Raw genomic sequence first — 19,572 nt, forward strand, 5'->3', positions numbered from 1 at the left:
AGCACCACGCCATTGTTCAGACCTCCTAAATTAGGCTGATGCTTTTTAGTGGATAATTTAAGGAAAAATTTTAAGTTGATGGCTCCTGCCCTCATTGCATACAAAAGATACTGTGATACTATTTTAAGGAAGAGTAGGGAGGCTGATCTGAAATGATGTCTGGGATCAGGAAAGAGTTTGCTCAGGTATTGTTCCATGTTCATTGGCTTGCCAAACATCATACATTGCCATTGTTACTTGATGCTGACAAATAATCCTCCCATTCTGGATCAAGTCCCTAAACGTCCCCTAATTTAGTGTCATGTAACACAACCATCTCTTGGATACAGTACTGTACCAACATACCCCAACTTGATCCAATCTTCAATCTTTTGGCAAATGTAGACCTCGTCTGTCACGTGCATGAGATCAGGCTGGTTTTGGTATTCCCAGCATCATCACCAATGTTTATACCTGGAGTAATATCATCACATAGTTATCTCTGACAGCATTTCAAAATCACTTCATTTGTTTCAAAGAATAACAGATGTCCTTGGATTGTGAAAGACACTATATCAATGCAAGATATTTCTCAAATAGTTGATCACTTTTGCGGCTATGGTTTTAATATGTACTTTTTTGGTGCCTACATTTAAGTGGGTTAATCCAGATGCTATTTTTTTTTCAAGTGATTTGCAAGAAATAACACAAAATGGGAGCCACCAGGCCTTTCGTGAGTTGTTCCATCATTCAATATGATCACGGCCAAATGACCTCACAATTATGTGACAGTTTCTTGTTGCCTTTAATTCTTCTATCTTTGAAATATTTATGTTTCCACCTTAAATATTTCATATGATCTACTTGCCCCCTCCACCACCTCCTGGGGAGATCATTCCAGGTGTTCATTCGACAAGTAGTTTGTATGCACCTTGCTTATAAGTGACTGACCCCTTTATATTCTACTGAATGGACGTTAGCCCATTACTTCTGTTCTCTCATCTTCCATTCTGCAGAAATCCCACTCCATGCATTGCAGAGAGTACCAATATGTTGAATCATATATAGTACACGTCTTCTATTAATTTTGCAAGTGAGGGGTAATTCAGGAAGCAGAATTTGAAATGAGCTTTTTTTTCCTTTGATCTTAATGTCGATCCAGGCATAATTACAAATGCAGTTTCTTTTGTACTTTCAACATATCTGATACTCCAGATTTTGTTTTAGTTTGGGTTTTGCATCCCTGACCCACCATGTGACTACACTTCTTATTTATGGCCCATTCATTTAATCATCTGTCAACAAAAAACTCAGAATTCTACCTCTCTTGCTGTGATCTGCCGCAGAGCTCAGATGATGAAGTATTGTAACTCTGTTGAAGGCATGTGGCTAAACCAATCCATTGCCTACACATTAAAAATGCTAAACTATTAGCATATTGCATTCCATTCTCCTATCATTTTAATATTGAACTTTATAGTTCAGTCCTTTATAGTGCAACCCATGTTGTTGTGCCGACTATGTAAATCTATTCCTTGCCAATTTAATTTTTCTCTACCTCACAATGACCCTTGCATCCTTGTTCTTATCTAAGAGTCTTTTGAATATCCTAATTGTACCAGCCTCCACCACAATGCCTGGCAATTCATTCCAGGGACCCATCACTTTCTGAGTAAATTAATTTTAAAAAAAAGTTTATATCCGACATATTCCCTAAACTTTCCTCCACTCACCTTAAGTAAATCTGGGATTTACTTTTTTTTAAGACATGCATGCAGCGGAGTAACAGGCCATTTTGGCCCAATTACACCCAATTAACCTACAATCCCTGGTACATTTTGAAGGGTGGGAAGAAACCGGAGCCCCTCGGGGGAAAAGTATGCAGACACAGGGAGAACATACAAACTCCTTACAGACAGTGCGGGATTTGAACTTCCGGTCCCAATTGCTAGTGCTGTAACAGCGTTGCACTAACCATGCCACCCAGACGTGCTCTGACCAAAGTTTTATAGAGGTGCAACATGAATCAAGGCTCTTGAACTCAATCCAATGATTGCCAACATGCTGTATGCATTCTTAACCATCTTGCGTGGCCACTTTTGAAGGATCTATGGACCTGGACTCTCTTTTTTTCCCCCCATACTGTTAAGAATCCTGCCTTTAACCACATACTTCAAGTTTGACCTTCCAAAGTACATCACTTCACACTTGTCTGGATTGAACTCAATCTGCCTCTTCTTCGTCCAGCTCTACACCCTGGCTGTTTTCTGCTGTTAACTATGACAACCTTCTACACAATACATAACATTTCTAATATTTGTATCATCTGCAAATTTACTGACCCACATCTTTCTTCCAAGACATTTATAGAATTTTCATGGAGAGACCAGTATATTTTTCTTTTCCCAAATTGATAAAATGAGATTCATCAGTTTATGAACATATTTAAATCTTGGCATACTGTGGAAAGATGTCTAGATTTCCTGGCAGAAATATCAAATGAAAAATCTCATCTCTCACTCTTTTGATGTTTAATCAAAATATAAGAACTGTAGTCTATCTTGCTCTATACCTCGTGCCAATTTGGCAGAAAAGAATGTTGTCTGTGGTGATGAGACAAACTGTAATTTTAAAATTGCTTCATTTGTTAGGAAGGGAAGTTTAATGTATTTGCACTGTTTTGTTAATATATGCATCGTTTTTTCAACTACAGTACAACTCAGATGATCCAAAATGGTCAGGACTGGACCTGTTTCAGATAACTGAATTTTTTGGAGAACTGGTCACTTTTTTTAAAAACAGCCCAACATCAATAGCAAATCACTGGTTTGTTGTTTAAACATTGATACAAGGGAAGGCTCATGTTTAATTATTACAAAAAATGCTGGCCACTGCTGATCCCCGACACATCTCCAATGATGCTGCCAATCAGAGAGACCTCCCAGCTGCTGATCCCTGGGGAGGCTTCCCAGTCTGGCGGAACACTCACTTGTGAGGTGGCATGCTCCTGATTCCCCGTGGGCTCGTTCTAGCAGGGGCTGCTCCGGCTTTGCATCTGCTGCTCCAGCACTTCAACGGGCTGCGCTACCACCTCAGGCGCCCACTCAATGCGGGATCAATGGCTCTCTTCGTTACCCATAATCCCCCACGCAGCTGGAACTGCTCTGCCAGTGCCAGGGAAATGCAAATGCCTGTCCTGCTCCTGCCCGCAAGGCCACTCTCTTTGATGACGCGGGACAAGAGATTCTTCTGACTGCTTGCAGCTGGGAGACAGTGACATGCAGTTTGAGAGGGAGAGTTGGAGAGAAGTCAATAAGGGTAGGTAAAGAAGAAATGGAATGAGAGGGGAGGGAGTTAACTGAAACGAGGACAATTGTCATTTTAACTTCAAGTCGGGTGAATTTTTTTTCTCAACCTGTGAGGTCAGTTCAGCTCTGAAAATTTTTTTTGGATCATTGAGGATTTCTGATTGTTTCGGATATCCTCATTTATCCAAAATTTTTCGAAGGCAAATGGATGTCACTTCTGGGTCCAAAAGAATTTTTGATAAATGAGTATGTTAAATAATCTGATTTTGAAGGTAGCAAAGCAGGTATGTTCCTTTTAATTATTCCAACGTGTGTTTTCCTCTGACAAACTAATTTTTCACCCTATTGCAAGCTCAATTATCCAGTATAGAGGCTTCGTGGGTTGTGGAAGACCGAATTTGTGGAAATTTAACAATGCAAATTCTCCCATTATGTTTTTTTAAAGAAGCTTAACTTCCTCAGGGAAGTTTTTTTTTCTCTCAATGGTGATGCACCCATGCATGTGGGTTCCCTTGTTAAGAGAATTCTGATTTGTATTTTGGGTAGAAGGGAAAGTGTTGTTGATCTGATTGACTGGAAATGGATGCTCACAATCATTGATTAAATTAAAAAAAAAATAATTGTTCCAGTATCAAAAGAAGAGACTTCCTCTTCAGGAAAATTCAGTTGCAATAATCTACCCGCTGTGAACCAGCAGACTTCAATCGCTGTCCCTGCTAAACTAATTCAGTTCTCCTTATATTTACTTCATCTTTAAATTTTTTTGATAGTAATTTTGTATGGGTGAACTTCTATTGTCCAAGTTGTAATGCGGGTCTACACTGTACATGATCCATTAATCTGGTATTTGTGGTACTTGATCATAAGATAATGAATGAAAGAATTATAGGCAGTTTACACAGTGATAAAGTGAAAATTGTTTGTTACTAATGTTCAAAAAAAATGTTTACAGACAGTTGTCAGGAACTGAATCTTTGTTCAAACAGGATATTGCCTATACTTTACAAACGGCTTTCCTGACAGAGTGGGCAGTGAAGGAAAAGCCCGGTTTCTGCTTTATTGAAGTGCGTGCTTGACTAATTGGCTCTGCCAAGTCTGGCATATGCGAGATAACAGAGTACATGTATGACATCACATACAACCATGAGATTCTCTTTGCTGCAGGCCAAGGAGAATTTCTGCTGATGGGTAGTTCAAAAAAAAATCTACTCAACAAAAGATGTGTATACAAAAGAGAAATTTAAACAAATAAATGTAAACAGACTGTGCAATACAGGAAATAATATTTCATAATAAATCTGCAAGCTATAAGTCCTTAAATGAGTTGATGATTGAGTTTGTTGTTCAGGAACCTAATGGTGGAGGGGTAGCTACTATTCCTGAACCTGGCACTGAAACCTCTTTACTGGTGTGGATCCTTGATGATTGCTGCCGCTTGCAAGCGGTAGTGATCCATGTAGAATTTTTTGATGGTGGGGAGAGTTTTGCCTATGAAATACTGGGCTCTGACCACTACCTTCAGGGCTTTCTGCTCTGAGGTATTGGTGCCTCCAGAGCAGGCCAAGATGCAGGCAGTCAGCATACTTTCCACGACAGATTCCTCACTGGTCACAACTAGGGTGAGGAAATCCAGCAATCAATTATACAGTGGGATATTGAGGCCCAGGTCTTGAAGTTTGCTGGTCAATTTTGAGAGGATGATGGTGTTGAATGCAGAACTGTAGTCAATGAAGAGCATCGACATAATGAAGACCTGATGGAGTGTTGTTGCTGTCTGGCAAGTTGGTCAGCTCAGGTTTTCAGTACTCAGCTGGGTAAGGATACTTTCCTTGGATTCACTCTCCTGAAGACATCCTCAGATACTGCCAGTAGAGGATCATCAGGGGACATGGGGTGCACAGTGATTTTTATTCTGTTGAACAAATTGCTTGTAAAAGGCATTCTGTTCATCTGGGAGTGAAGCTTTGCTGTCTCCTACTGTGCCAGATTTAGTTTTATAGCAGGTTATATCCTTTTGACCCTGCCAGAACGATTGAGTAATAGAACAGCAATTTCTCACATTCTGCATCACAAGGTTATGAAGTGGTATTGGTTTTAAGTTTTGTTTGATGAAGTAGCTTGAATGGAAAGAAAAGAGCCGATTACTGAAAGGACAAATTTAATGAAGTTGTTAACACAATAATATTTTCTTACATCTGAATTCTCATAGCATTGATCATCATATTCAATTAATGGTGATGGGTCTTTCTTGGTTTCAACCAACTAGCTCCAGGTGAGTTAATATGGTGAATGAAGCATGGGAAACTTGATGCTATGTACTTCACCTTCCAACAACTTTGCTTTTGTATCTAAATCCTCTTGCAATAAAGGAAGTATTGCAAGTCCTGACGAATCTACCTCGAGTCCATGAGGCCGGCTGGAGTCTGCACGTTCTGTGCCTGGTCATATTCCCAGCTCTCTCTCTATTTCTGTGATCCCCTTCCACACACTGTTCTTATTCACTTCTGACATGTGAACAGTTCTTAGAACCTTGCCATAACCTGGAGAATTCCTTTATTTTGAGCCGTAACTATATTGATATTTCACCAATCTATTATCCCACAATCCTGGATTCTAATTTCAGTCTCATATTTTGAAAAGTCTACACCCTTCTTTTGATGTAAAAGTACTTCCCGACTGTTCTCAAAAAAAAGTTGATTCCAATTTTAAGACATTTTTCCCTTGACCTTGTCAGAAATAGTTTATCTCCATTTAATATTATCAATTTTGGTTTTTGAAAAGCAATCAGATTATTTCTTTAAAGTTCTAAATTCTATTAATTACAGCTGTAATCTGTGCATTTTTTTTTAAAGTTAACCTTTCGCATTTGGGACATCATATTGTATTTAGGTCAGCGTGCCCAGAATTGCTCAATTCTTGAGGACCTTTTTCTCTTTCTATATTCCTTTTTAAAATTTAAAACCTGAAATTTTGTACCTATTTGTTAATGTACTTTGATCTCCTGAAACCACTACTATTCTAGTTTATCACTTGGTATACTTTGGGTCTAAATTAAAAGACTTGTTAATGAATAGATACTCATAATTTAATGTCTTCACCAACACTGACAATCATCTTTGTGTCATTAACAAAATTGGCTATGTCTTTTTAACCCATAATTTAAAGTTATTTATAAACAAGGTAAGTTGTTGGTATCTTCAGCCCACATCCCTTTGGTGTCACAAGCTGACAATTTGAGTACAAGTTTATTGCTTGTGTTCATAACTGGGTCAATAAATTGCCTTCAGTTCAATAAGCTTTACTTTTCACTAATAGTGTCATATAGAACATCATAGCACAGTACAGGGTCTTGTGGCCCATGTGCTGATCTATGTAAGCCTACTCCACAACAACCTAATCCTTCCCTACCTCACACTCCTAACCCTCTATTTTTCTTGCATCCATGTGGCAAAGAGTCTTTAGGCCCTTTAATGCAGTGGAAAAGCTTGACTGTAAAAGTGAAGGTTCTCCGCCCTTGCGTCGGGAGACTTGCCTCTATGAATGTGCCGTGGCTGGCTCCAGGGTGCCGACTGCAATCCCTCGCAGGGAAGGATAATTGGCAGAACGCTGCCTCTCATGAATGTACAGCCACTGCAAGCAGCTGGTTAGTGGTGGGTTGTTGACGTCGTGATGATGCCGTCAGCCAGTGAATCATCTCTCCTCTCCCTCCCACCCACTCTCCCCTCTCCATCCATGACCCCCTCCGGGCAAGAGTGGTCGGCGGAGGTTGTCGGAGCTATGACAGCAGCTCTGGCACCTCACTGGGTCAGTTTGGCCTTTGGGGCCGCTCTCTGCGGCTCACAACGCGGCAGAGCAATGGCCGTCTTCCCTACCCATAATTTCCCCATGCAGCTGGAACCGTTCTGGGAAACACAGTGGTTCCAGCTGTGTGAGGGATTATAGATGGGGAAGATGGCCATTGCTCTGCTGCATGTTTATGACGGGTGGCGCTATGGCACCAGTCGGCCCACCTCCATCAGCTCTGTAGGGTGCTACACCACATGAACGTGATGCAGGAGCAGCCTGCTCCATGAAAGGTGAGTTTAAGATTTCCCTTTGCGCTTGAAGAGGCCTGGCATGAAAGGACCTTTTGTCCCTATTGTACCAGTCTCCTCCACCATCCTGGCAATGCATTTCAGACATCCATCACTCTGTTTATTTTTTTTTAAAAAGAGAGCACCTCACCCCTGACATCTTCCCTAAGTTTTCTCCACTCATCTTAAAAATAGATGTCCTCTGGTATTTACCAATATTGCCCTATGGTAAAAGGTGCTGGTTGTTCACCTTATGTAGGCCCTTCATAATCTTGAATACTTTTATTATTCAATTCAAATTCTGAGGATGCCACTGTGCAATTCATCACAAAGTTGCAGTAACTCATGGCAAAAAGATGACAGTTTATAAATAATTAATACTATCCTTCAGTGTGTAACCTGTTGCCAAATGTCTCTTTTGTAAAACTGATTCCCCTGAGCAGGTGGGTAATTTTTTTTTTTCAAATTGTGATGTCATGTCTCACCCCCAAAAAAAACAACTTTTGGATATTTGGAATTTCGGTTGATTGGTCTTTGGTTAATTGGAAACTTACTGTATTAAATATGTGACCATGTTTGATGCATTGAACATTAGTGAAACATTTTGGGAATGAAGAGAGGTAATCAAATTCATAAACTACTGCAGAACTTTATTACATTAAATGCTTAATAATGTTATTTTAGAGCAGCTTTTCACAGATGCTGTAAGACGATCATTCTATGCTCATGTTTCATTTTACAAAAAAAGGTGCTTCAATATTTTCATCGCAATAATGACTCCGAAAGGAACAGTAGCACAAAAATGGATTGTTTAAATGTCATTGCTCACTAGTGCAAAGCACAAGGCATTCATTGTATGTATCGTTCAACTGCTGCAAAAAGAAAAGCAAAAACTTTCATGTTTTTAGTTTCCTATAAAGATTTAATGCATTTTTATGGTGTATCAGCAATTGCAGTAGCTAGAAAGTGCATTGCTATTGAAAATACAACTTTTAAGAACAAGGTTTTTGAAAGTTTGTGGTCTTGTAATGCAAGTTTGCCTTCCAAAAAGTGACTTATTTTTGGTAACAAAATTCTACACTGTAGCAGAACACCATAATACACAAAAGCTAGCATTTTCTTGCAGGAATAACAGTAAAACTTAGCTGTCAAATTTACTCCTTTATTGGCAGTGTCTCATACCAAGTTTAACTGTATGTGTGCAGCCATTCAAAAATATTTTTTTCTTCTCCAGCTTCAGTACACTGATCACTGGACAACAAATGTTTTCAAAAGGTTTGCTTCCTGATTTTAAAAAAAAAGGAGATTATGATAGGCAACTTTAAGCTGAACACAAAGATAATTTCAGGTTTGCTATTATCATGTAGGAAATTGGAGAAACATTAAATTAACTTTTATTGAAGTTGCCATGTTTAATCGCATAATGATGCATTGTGTTAGTTCAACAGACCTAAAAATGTTTTGTTGTTGATTTTCATTTGTATTCCTCATCTGATGCCTCTTGTGCTAGTGTCCAACAATAGTCGGCTAGTATTGATGGATTCTAGTTGCCCTGATACGGCTTTTCCATGGTTGCAATGTCCTGGTGAATCCTTTCACCATGTTTGTCACTGACTGCACCAAGATCAGCAGGGAAAAAGTCTAAGTGTAAATGCATAAAATGAATTTTCAATGGCATGTTGCACTTAATGGTTTTGTGTGCGTGAAGCATGTTTTCAATCAACTGGATGTAGTTTGGTGCTCTATAGTTGCCAAGAAAATTCTCAATAACATTTTTAAATGCCTTCCATGCATGCCCAGGCCTAAGACAACATTTGCGTAGCACCTGCAGTGAGTGCATGCACAGGCATGCTTGGACTGACCAAAACAGCTTGCTTTGTGGGCAAAATATTAGCAGACTTGAAGTATGACAGGAAATCACAAAAATTTGTTATATCTTTTTTTAAAAAGGTACATGATGGGAAATTTTAAGGTGATTTTCGTGATCAGTAGCCCAAAATCCATAAAATACACACAAAAGTGTTCAGGAAGAAAAATCTTCATTGTTCAATGAATTGCGTGAAAGGCACTTTGACTTCAAACATGTGAGGGGCACGAATTTGCTTTTATCTGCAAAATGCACCAAAAACTTTATTAATAGTCTATTGAAGTTTGAATAAATGTTTAATTACAAACAAATTCACTACAATTTATATTTTAAAAGAAACACACAGATATGGACATTCTTCCAGAATTCCAATTGTTTTATTTTAGAAACGATGAAAACAAAACATTCATGGTATTCTTTCTTCTCGCAGCAGTCTCCAACAACCCTATACAGTGCCTTCCATAATGTTTGGGGCAGATCATATTTTTCCTTGAATTGCCCCTGTGCTCCACAGTTTTAAATTTGTAATCAAACAATTCATGTGTAATTAAAGTGCAAGTTCCAGATTTTATTCAAATTCTTTGCATTGTGACAGGTACACAATCCTTTATCCAGAACCCTTGGGGGACAGTGTGTTCCGAATTTTCCGGAAAGCCAGATTTAAACCCACCTGAATAGTGCTGCCGTATCCACCCCCACCCCCTTCCAATCGTGCTGCCGGTCTCTCCCCCCCACCCCCGACCGCCCGACTCGCGCTGCCGGTCTCTCCCTTGCTCACTCGCCCGACTCGCGCTGCCGGTCTCTCCCTTGCTCGCCCGCCCGACTCGCGCTGCCCGTCTCTCTCCCCACTTGCTGGATTTTGGAACTTTCCAGATTTTCGATGTCCGGATAAAGGATCGTGTACCTGTATATAGATATGTTTTTGGGAGATAAATTGGGAAAGGTTTGTTAGAGTAGGTTACATACAAACACTTTAAAACAAATCTTATTTAAAATACTGGATTTCTGCTAATGCTAGACCTATCAGCTCCACAGCTTTTGCAAGACCTTTAAAGAGGGCTCATGGGACTTCACTAATGGATTGTTGTTTACAAAAGGCAACAGATGAAAGATTTTGTTGGGGCCGCAGATTGTCTGGAAGAGAACTTCTTGTTCTAAGTGGGTCATGTGGTTTTGAAAGCAGAGAGAGTCAAATAGGCTTTCTCTCAGAGAGGGACTCACACAGAGATCACTTGTACAGTGTTACAGTCAGTAACAGTAGCTGGGACTGGAACAGGACAAGGTGGCAAGCTTGTGGAAAGCCATTTTGGAAGATGGCCTGGTGAAAGTCCTTGTTGTTCATGCAAGAGGAAAGGACTGGCTGTCTAATGTTTCACTTGGAATAAGAGAAACAAAAAGGAACTCGGTGGTGACCTGAAAGAAAGGTTATCATCTGGAGAACCTTGAAGGGGCAAGTTTCATCAGCAAGGCACTGAAGTGGCTGATGGAAGTACATCAGTTGTGGATGTCCTGGAACAACAAATCTCTCTCTCTAAAAACCAACAAGAACCTTCCTGAGCGATAACCATTTACCTTTAAGGCACCAAAGCCTGGTGAACTTTGTAAATGTTAAATTCTGTGCACAGTATAAGAATTGCCTGCAACCAGTGAACTTGGAGAAATGAGAAGTGAGATTGGACTGTGAACCAAAGAATTTTGCTGAACTTGCACACACATTATATACACGTGCTTAGAATTAGAATTAGAATTAGGTAAAGTAAGTTAATAGTGATAAGTTAAAGTGTGATTCTCTTTTCATGTTTAAAGATAAGGAAAAGCAACTTTTGTTTAATTAACCATGTTTCTTGTGAATATCTATTCCTGCTGGGTTTTGGGGTCCTCTGGGCTCATAACAGTATACATTTTGGTTCGACCATTTAGAAATTGCAGCACTTTTTATGCATAGTCCCCTCATTTCAGGCCACCAAATATTTGAGACAGTTGACCTCACAGGTATTTGTCAGGACTCGGGTATGTTTTATTGCAATATTGGTGCAGGTATTAGAGAGCTAGGCTTCCTTCTTAGCTTTGGAGTCGAGTTGGCATTTTTCAACATGAGGTCCAGAGTTGTGCCATTGAGAGTCAAAGAAGCCATTATGAGGCTTAAAAACCAGAATAAAACAATACAAGACCGCCCAAACCGTAGGATTACCAAAATCAACAGTTTGGAACATCATTAAATAGAATCCACTGGTGAGCTTAGGAAGACCTCCACTAATCATGTTTCAAACTGTTGATTTTGTAATCTTAAGGTTTGGGTGATGCCTTGTATGATTGTATTCTTGTTTTTCACCCTCATAATGACTTCTTTGACATTCATTGGCATAATATGGTCCTTGTGTGGAAAAAATTGCAACAGACTCCAAAGGTGATCAAAAGCTTAGAAGCAAGCCTAGCTCTTGTACCTGAACCAATGAAGCAAGCAACACCGGTGGAGCCAAATGCCCAAACATTATGGTGCCCTGAGTTGAGGGGACTATGTACAAAAAGTGGTGTCATTTCTACATGACTAAACCAAAATGTATACAAGTAACCTTGAATAAAATCTGGATTGTACTCTTTAATTACATATGAACTGTCTGATTACAAATTTAAAACTGTGGTGCAGAGGAACAAATGAAGGAAAAAAAGTGTATTTGTCCCAAACATTATGGAGGGCACTGTATCCCTGACTACACTTTAATTTTTCATTAAAATAATTATTCTAACTTGCGCTCCATGTTTATTCAATTGGGAAGAGAAACAAACCACCGGAATTCAGGGTTTTTGAATAGGTTGGTGGCAGAAAGTGCAGATTTTTTTCAGTTTTTTGGTGGTTTAAGAGGATTTTTCATCTTTTTTTAATCTCTTGGTGGTTTTTACAACTTTTTATTTAAAAAAAAATCTAGTACCAAATATGGCAACCCTGCCAGATTCCCAATGATCCCAAGTTACATCATACTGTCAGGGTGGTGAATAAAACCTTACCAGTGTGATGCTTAGACATCTTTGTTGTGGACAGAATAACCAATCCTTGTTTTTTTTTCCCACAGAGGAGCTCTTAGTTTAAAATTAATCTCCAAGCATAGTCAATTTAAAAAAATATATTTATTTATCTTTTTAAAAATATTGTTCTATTGGGAAGCCAATAGGAAGGCATGAACCCTTTTGGCCTGGTATTCTGTTGGCCCAATTATGAAAGGGTATGTTCATCTGACATCTGATGCACAGTACTAGTGTTATGAGTCAACTATCTACAGTTGGTGAACAGGAAACTTGATCCAGAGGTGCTGCAGCTAATTAGTGACTTCAAAAATTAAGAACTGAACAAGCAACCTTCTTCATCTTTGTTCAGTGCTACACCAAGCAGTGTGTTTCGCCACTGAAGCTCGGTCCAAGTCTTCACCATATAGTTGTTCATGAATGTTTGATAGTCAACATCTTTCAGAATCAGAACTTATTGCCAGAAACCAGTCATGAAATTCATTGTTTTGTGGTAAAATCACAGTTCAAACATTCATGTACACCACTTTACAAAAATAAATAAAAATAGTGCAGGAAACGTCAAAGTAAGGCATTGTCTTTGGTTCATTGATTATTTGGGAATTTGATGGCAGGAGAGAAGAAGCTGTCCTTGTGCCTAAAAATGCTCTCCTTTTAGGCTCCTGTACCTTTTCCTGATGGTAGCAGAGTGAAGAGGGCAAGGCCTGGGAGGGGTCCTGGAGAATAGAGGCTGCTTTCTTAATACATAGCTTCTTGTAGATGTCCTTAATGGAATGAAATCTGGTACCTGTGAGTATTTTTAAAACTTAGACATACAGTACTGTCCAGGCCAATTTTTGGCCCTATGAGTCAATTGGCCCATTTTACTCCCCAATTGACCTACACTCTAGTATGTTTCTGAAGGGTGGGAGGAAACCGGAGCTTCCAGGGAAAACCCATGCAGACACAGGGAGGACATACAAACTCCTTACAGACAGTGTGGGATTCCAACCCATGTCCAATCCTGATTGTTGGCACTGTTAAACCATTGCACTAGCCAGTATGCCAACTGTGCCATCCATGTTGCAGGCACAACCCTTGAGTATTTTTCTTGTTCTGAGTGTTGGCACCTCTGTACCAGACAGTGTTGCAACCAGCCAGAATCTCTCCACTGTACACCTGTCGAAGTTTCAAATTTATAGCAAGTTAATTGTTAAATAGTGGAAGCAGATGTTAATAATAATACACCAGCAAATTTGAAGTTGTGAATTAAAATCTTGTTATGCCATATTGTGAAACCAAATCCGATAATCTGGTTACTTATGGGCAAGATGGAGTAGCATAAAACTTAACTGGCCCAATCTTAAAAGTACAGAATTTGCCAACGCCATCCATTTGGGTCCACCACCAAGTAATAAATAAGTAATTCTGAATGAAGTATAGGATAGTCAAGGCATTTGGCTTGCTAGACAAAGTGGCAACTCCATCTGCCTTACGATAGACAAAAGTTAAAGAATTTCATGTATGTTGTATTCTAAATGTAGTATTACATGACAGTAATGGAACCTTTATCTTTACCTTTTGTCAGATGAAAAATTAAAAGCTTGCCAAAGCTACAACAACAAAGGGGAAATGACATTTTAGAGAATTATAAATCTGTGTTTTCGAAGGACTTCACAACTCTGTCCAAAGTATACAACTTGGTCTTGATTGAGATTTAAAGCATCAAATTTTTTATCAAGCTTTAATTAAAATAACACTATGAAGTGGCATTCAGAATGTAAATGATGGCTTATAGGGAATTTTCATGTTGTGCGGAGAGACTGCTTGCAAGAAACTTAAGTCAAGATGTTGTCAGTACTGTATGTGCAGAAGGAACACAGGAGAACAACAAAATTAAAGGGAGAATGGAGAATCAAAAAGCTGCAGATGCTGGAATCTTGAGCAAACACTACTCAAGCTTCCAGAGATTACTGGAAGAACTCACCACGTCAGACAGCCATGGGTATGTCGGCTCTGACATACTTTGGGTTCATTCCTGAAACTTATCTATGGATGTTGCCAGAACTGCTGAGTTCCTCCAGCAATTCTTTGTAAACTTAAAGGAATTCAGCAGCTTCCATGAAGAACATGTGATCTATTGGTCAGGAGGGCATTTTTCTGACAAATGACCCAGAATCAGGCATTTGTGGATATGGAGAGAGTTGGAATATAATATTAAGATAGAGGATTGGTTATTAAATGATGGAGGAGAGTTGAATGCCTGTTCCAAGTTTTCGATGTTTCCATTAGAATAATTGGAACAAGCTGCAGCAAATGGTAGAAAACATTAAAAGTTGAATGAAATCCAAATCTAAAAGTGATGATCCATTCAAGAATCGTAAACTAATTTGAAATCTAGCAACAAAGCTTCCTGTTCCTGGAATTATAACACCATGTGCTTAGGTTACTAAACCCCTAATTAAAGAATAAGAGAGGATATTTCTGGTCACCAGATATCAAGTATGTAGACAGAATGGAATCAAGAGATGGAAAAGAATATAAGCAGGGATTAAAAGCAATGACTTTTTTTATATGAAGCATAAATTTCCAGACAACCCTTTAAACCATGAAAATGGTCTTGCTCACATGATTATAATGTGGCCAGGCTGTTATAACTCTTTAGATAATGATTAAAGCAATTACATAGGATATATCCGGTATTGATGCACCTGCATTCCATTTCTTCCAAAAAAAACTAGATGCTCAGACCATGGAGAGGTCTGATCATCAGTTTCCAGTTTATTAGTAGATTCAGATTTATTGTCAAAATACATAGATGACATCACATAGAACCTTCAGATTCTTTTTTGTGTAGGCGAGGCAGTGCAATAGAACAGACTCAACGTTTACATGTAAACAAATAAATAAATGTAAATAAAGTGCAATAGAGAGAAGACTAATCAATAAAGTGCAAAAGTAAGGGTCCTTGATTTGAGTTTATTGTTGAGGAATCTGATGGTGGAGGGGTAGCAGCTGTTCCTAAATCTGGTGCTGCAAGTCTTGTGGCACCCTTACCTCTTTCCTGATTGTAGTAGTGAGAACAGTGTGTGTTCTGGGTGATGTGAATCCTTGATGATTGCTGCTGCTCTCCATTGGCAGTGTTCCTGTAGAAATTCTTGATGGTGGGGAGGGTTTTACCTGTGATGTTATGGGCTGTGTCCACTTTGTTTTGCAGGGCTTTGAACTCAGCAGCATTTGGTATCCCCATACCAGTCAATGATGCAGTCGGTCAGCACACTTTCTACCACGTATCTGTTGAAAATTGCCAGGGCTTCTGATGTCATACCAAAACTCCACAAACTCCTGAGGAACTACACACACTGATGTGCTTTCTTCATGATCCAGGAAAGATCTCGCAAGATGGTGACTGCAAAGAACTTAAATTTTCTCACTCTCTCCACCTCTGATTTCCCCCAATGATCACTGGATAGTATACCTCTGGTTTTCCCTTCCTGACATCAACAATTAAGCTCCTTGGTTTTGGTGACATTGAGTGCAAGGTTGTTGTTGATGCACCATTCAGCCAAGTTTTCAATCTCCCTCCTGCATGTTGACTCATTGCCTCTTATACAACCCACTACTGTGATATTGTTGGTGAACATGTAGATGGTGTTGTTGTACTGAGCCACACAGACGTGGGTATATAGCGAGTAGAGCAGTGGCTAAGAACGCAGCCCTGCGATCTGGTACTGATGGAGATTGTGGAGGAGATATTCTTACCAATCCTCACTCATTTTGTGATCTGGAAGTGAGGAAATCCAGGATTCAATTACACAGTGGGGTGTTGAGTCCCACTTCTTGGTGTTTTCTGATCAATCTTGAGAAAATAGTGTTAAATGAAGAACTATAGTCAATAAAGAGCACCTTGACGTACGCATCGTTGCTGTCCAGGTGATCCAGTGGTTTGTATAGACCCAGTGAGATGGTATCCATCGTAGACCTGTTGCTACAATAGGTGAGCTGGAATGGATCCACCTCGCTGCTCAGACAGGAGCTGATATACTTCAACATCAGCCTTTCCTAACACTTACTCACTACTGATATGAGTGCCACTGGCCAATAGTCATTCAGGCAGGTTACCGCACTCTTCTTGGTGTTAAGGGACGTGTTAGAATAGTTATGGGTAAAATGGAGAGACTGTGGGGGTTTAGTACAGGTTATACTTCATAGAGTAGCACTTCACAAAAGATCTCATTTAAAATGCAGGAGCTTTGCTGAGGCTAGATGTTGAGGTTCCTGTTAACTTTGCAGAAGTAATGAAGAATGCTTATCTATTTTAATATGGGCAATAAAGTCCAGGCTCAAATACTGATGAGATCTTTCAAAGATTGGGTTTGGAGCCCTATAAGAAGTCATTTAGATTTTACAAGCAGAGAGAGGAAAAAACAAATGGATGATTTCACATTGAGAGAGAGAGAGAGAGAGAGAGACTTGTTGAAAACCCCATTCTGAGTTCAGCCTGTTCAAACCCTTGTAGTCCTTACAAGAAGCAGCAGCTAGCTAGAGTGCTTCTCATGAAATACGGGAAACAAGAGCAACTCTGTGGTGACCTGGAAGAAGAGGTTACCATTTGGAAAACCCAAGATGGGGCAAGTTTCTTCGGCAAGACACTGAAGTGACTGATTGGAGGAAATCAGTTTATATGTGTCCAACAAGCAAGAAATCTCTCTGAAACTGACAAGAACCTTCCTGAATGCTAACCATTTAACTTTAAGCACCAAAGCCTGGTGAAGATTCATAAATGTTAAATTCTGTGCACAGTATAAGAATTGCCTGATAGAAGTGAACTAGGAGGAGTGAAATGAGATTGGACTCTGAATTAAATAACTTTTCTGAACTTATACACACATATTACATACACGTGTGCTTTGAATTAGAGAGGGGTTAAGTTAATAGTAATAAGTTTAAGATTGATCTTGTTATGTTTAAAGAAAATTAAAAGTAACTTTTGTTTAAGTAACCATTTGCCTTAGTGAATTTCTATTCCTGCTGGGTTTTGGAGTCCTCTGGGCTTGTAACATAGGGCACCTATATGATTGACGCCTGTTTGAAATAGGTGGGTACCATGCCCTACCGGAGTGAGATGTTCAAGCTATCTATGAGTACATTGGCAAGTTGGTAAGCACAGCCCATCATCCTGGGTTACGGAGAATATCATCAGGGGACATAGGAGAGTGCATTGATGGTTCTTATGATCAAATCGGGCATAGAAAGCATTGGAGTTCATCTGGGAGAGAAGCGTTTCCATCTCCTACTGCACTGTGTTTTGCAACATTCCATGGGTTTCACTTAACCTATGAGATTGGAAAATGCTATTGTTTTCTTGACTAGGGAAGGGGTACACAAGCATTGGTGAAAAGGGGGTGGAGAGTAGGAGGTTTAACCAAGGTGAGCAAAATCATGCAAAGTTTAGAGAACAAACTTTTCTGGTGTAGAAGAGCAGATAAATTGAAAGAAAAAGACTGACAAAGAACTGACAGTTGTTTTGGATTAAAGGGCCTCTTCCTAGGAGCAGATGTGGTGGAAATGGAGGAATTGAGAGAAGGAATAGAATTCATGCAGGTGATGGGGTGGAATTAGTGGCTTTATAAAAGATAAAGTCTATAGATAGTTTGTCTCCTGAAATGGAAATGAAGAGAGTTGCCGGAGAATGTGGGGGGTGGTTGAACATAACGGCTCTGCCAGAGCTGCTGTAAGAGCACTGAAGTAGCTGCAGGCAGCTTGTGGTCGAAGCACTCACAGCAGGCTGCAAGATCAGTGGCTGAAGGACCCTTACAGGCTGGTGACTTGTGGTCAAATGACTCGCACCAAGCTGCGGCTAGTGGAAACTGACTCGTGGGAACCAGGTATTGGAACCAGGAGTTAAGAAGGTGCTGAGGATATAAAGGTGCCTCTGGAGGGCCTCGGGTGCTAAAAAGCATTCTGATTGTATCAAGGTTTGTATCTGGATTGAATAGGAGTCTGAAGTTTTGTGAGCACTGGAGATGAATTCTTGGACACTGTGTCTCTGAAGTGACTCTCTTTTGCTTTTCTTTCTCTTATTAATAGGGGCACCAGGCAGTTCTAATGGGGACTTTTTGCTTGCCTTAATGGCAGGCAAAAGTTGACGTATGTTGTTTATGTTACACTTTTTACATGACAATAAAAGGAACCTTGAAGTGAATATGTCAGAGTGGAAGTTGGCAGCAAAGTGGATAAAGTTGAGCTTAACACTGGTGCAGGAGGGAGCATTAATGTAGTTGTCATTGCAGTGGAGAAAGAGTTGAGGAGCCTTGCCTGTATCAGCTTGCAGCATGGATTGGCTCCATAAATCCAATGAAAAGACAGTTGGAGCCCATGAGAGTACTAATATCTATATTTTTGACTTGGCAGAACTTGCACCACTCCTTTAGGTTATCCAATATTCTTCAAGCAGGTTAGGTGACATTAATAAATTAGCATGTGTAGAGCTCGTCGAAAGAACCAAAGACTTGTTGATCAAAACCAAGGCTTTTATTAGCAAAAGACAGGAGCTCTTCACAGGTGGCCGACCAGTCCGGAATGATCCGACCTGGCTAGGGACATAACCCTTTAAGGCCCAGACAATAGGCGTGGCTTAGCTCTCAGCCAATCGCTGTAAGAACAGTCTAGATACAGTAACTATATACACTATGTACATTGGTGATAGATCTGTACTATCACATTCACCCCTTCTTGGAGAACTGACCCTGGAAAAAAAAACGAGGGAGAGAATGAAAGGAAGGGGTAGGTCAAGGACTGTAGCAGTTAGGGGGTCCGACCATCCGGCGTGACCGCCATGGTGCTGGGATTGGGATCGCTGGAGTGGTGTCGCCAGCGGGCTCGTCGGGTGCGACTGCTCCGTCACTCAATTCCCCAGTCGTGTTGTCGGCAGGGTGGCCCGGGTCGTCGGGGTGCTGTTGGTCCTTCTGTTGCGGCACGGGTCCTGGGGAATAAAGAGTTGGGGAAGGTTGGGTTGGGGGGTTTGCTGTGTCTACCGCGTCCTGAGCTAGGTCCCGCACCGAAACAGTGTCCTCCCCCCCCGTCTGGGAACTCAACGTAGGCGTAATGTGGGTTTGCGTGGAGTAGAGTCACTCGGTCGACCAAGGGGTCGTTCTTTGAGTGCTGGACGTGGCGTCGCAAAAGGACGGGGCCAGGGACGGTGAGCCATGCTGGTACAGTGGTTCCTGATTTGGATTTCCTCGGGAAAAGGAACATCCTTTCGTGGGGGGTGGCATTTGTTGCAGTACATAGGAGAGAGCGGATGGAGTGTAAGGCACTAGTGAGAACCTCCTGCCAGTGAGAG

General features: G+C 40.3%; 1 protein-coding gene across 3 annotated transcripts in view; it reads left to right on the forward strand.

Annotated features, from left to right (window-relative positions):
• Positions 1-19,572, forward strand: part of ror2 (receptor tyrosine kinase-like orphan receptor 2) — a 294,858-nt gene that overhangs the window by 17,210 nt on the left and 258,076 nt on the right. The gene's annotated exons all lie outside the window — the stretch shown is intronic.

The sequence above is a fragment of the Narcine bancroftii genome, chromosome 1, assembly GCF_036971445.1.
Source record: "Narcine bancroftii isolate sNarBan1 chromosome 1, sNarBan1.hap1, whole genome shotgun sequence".
NCBI classification, from domain to species: domain Eukaryota; kingdom Metazoa; phylum Chordata; class Chondrichthyes; order Torpediniformes; family Narcinidae; genus Narcine; species Narcine bancroftii.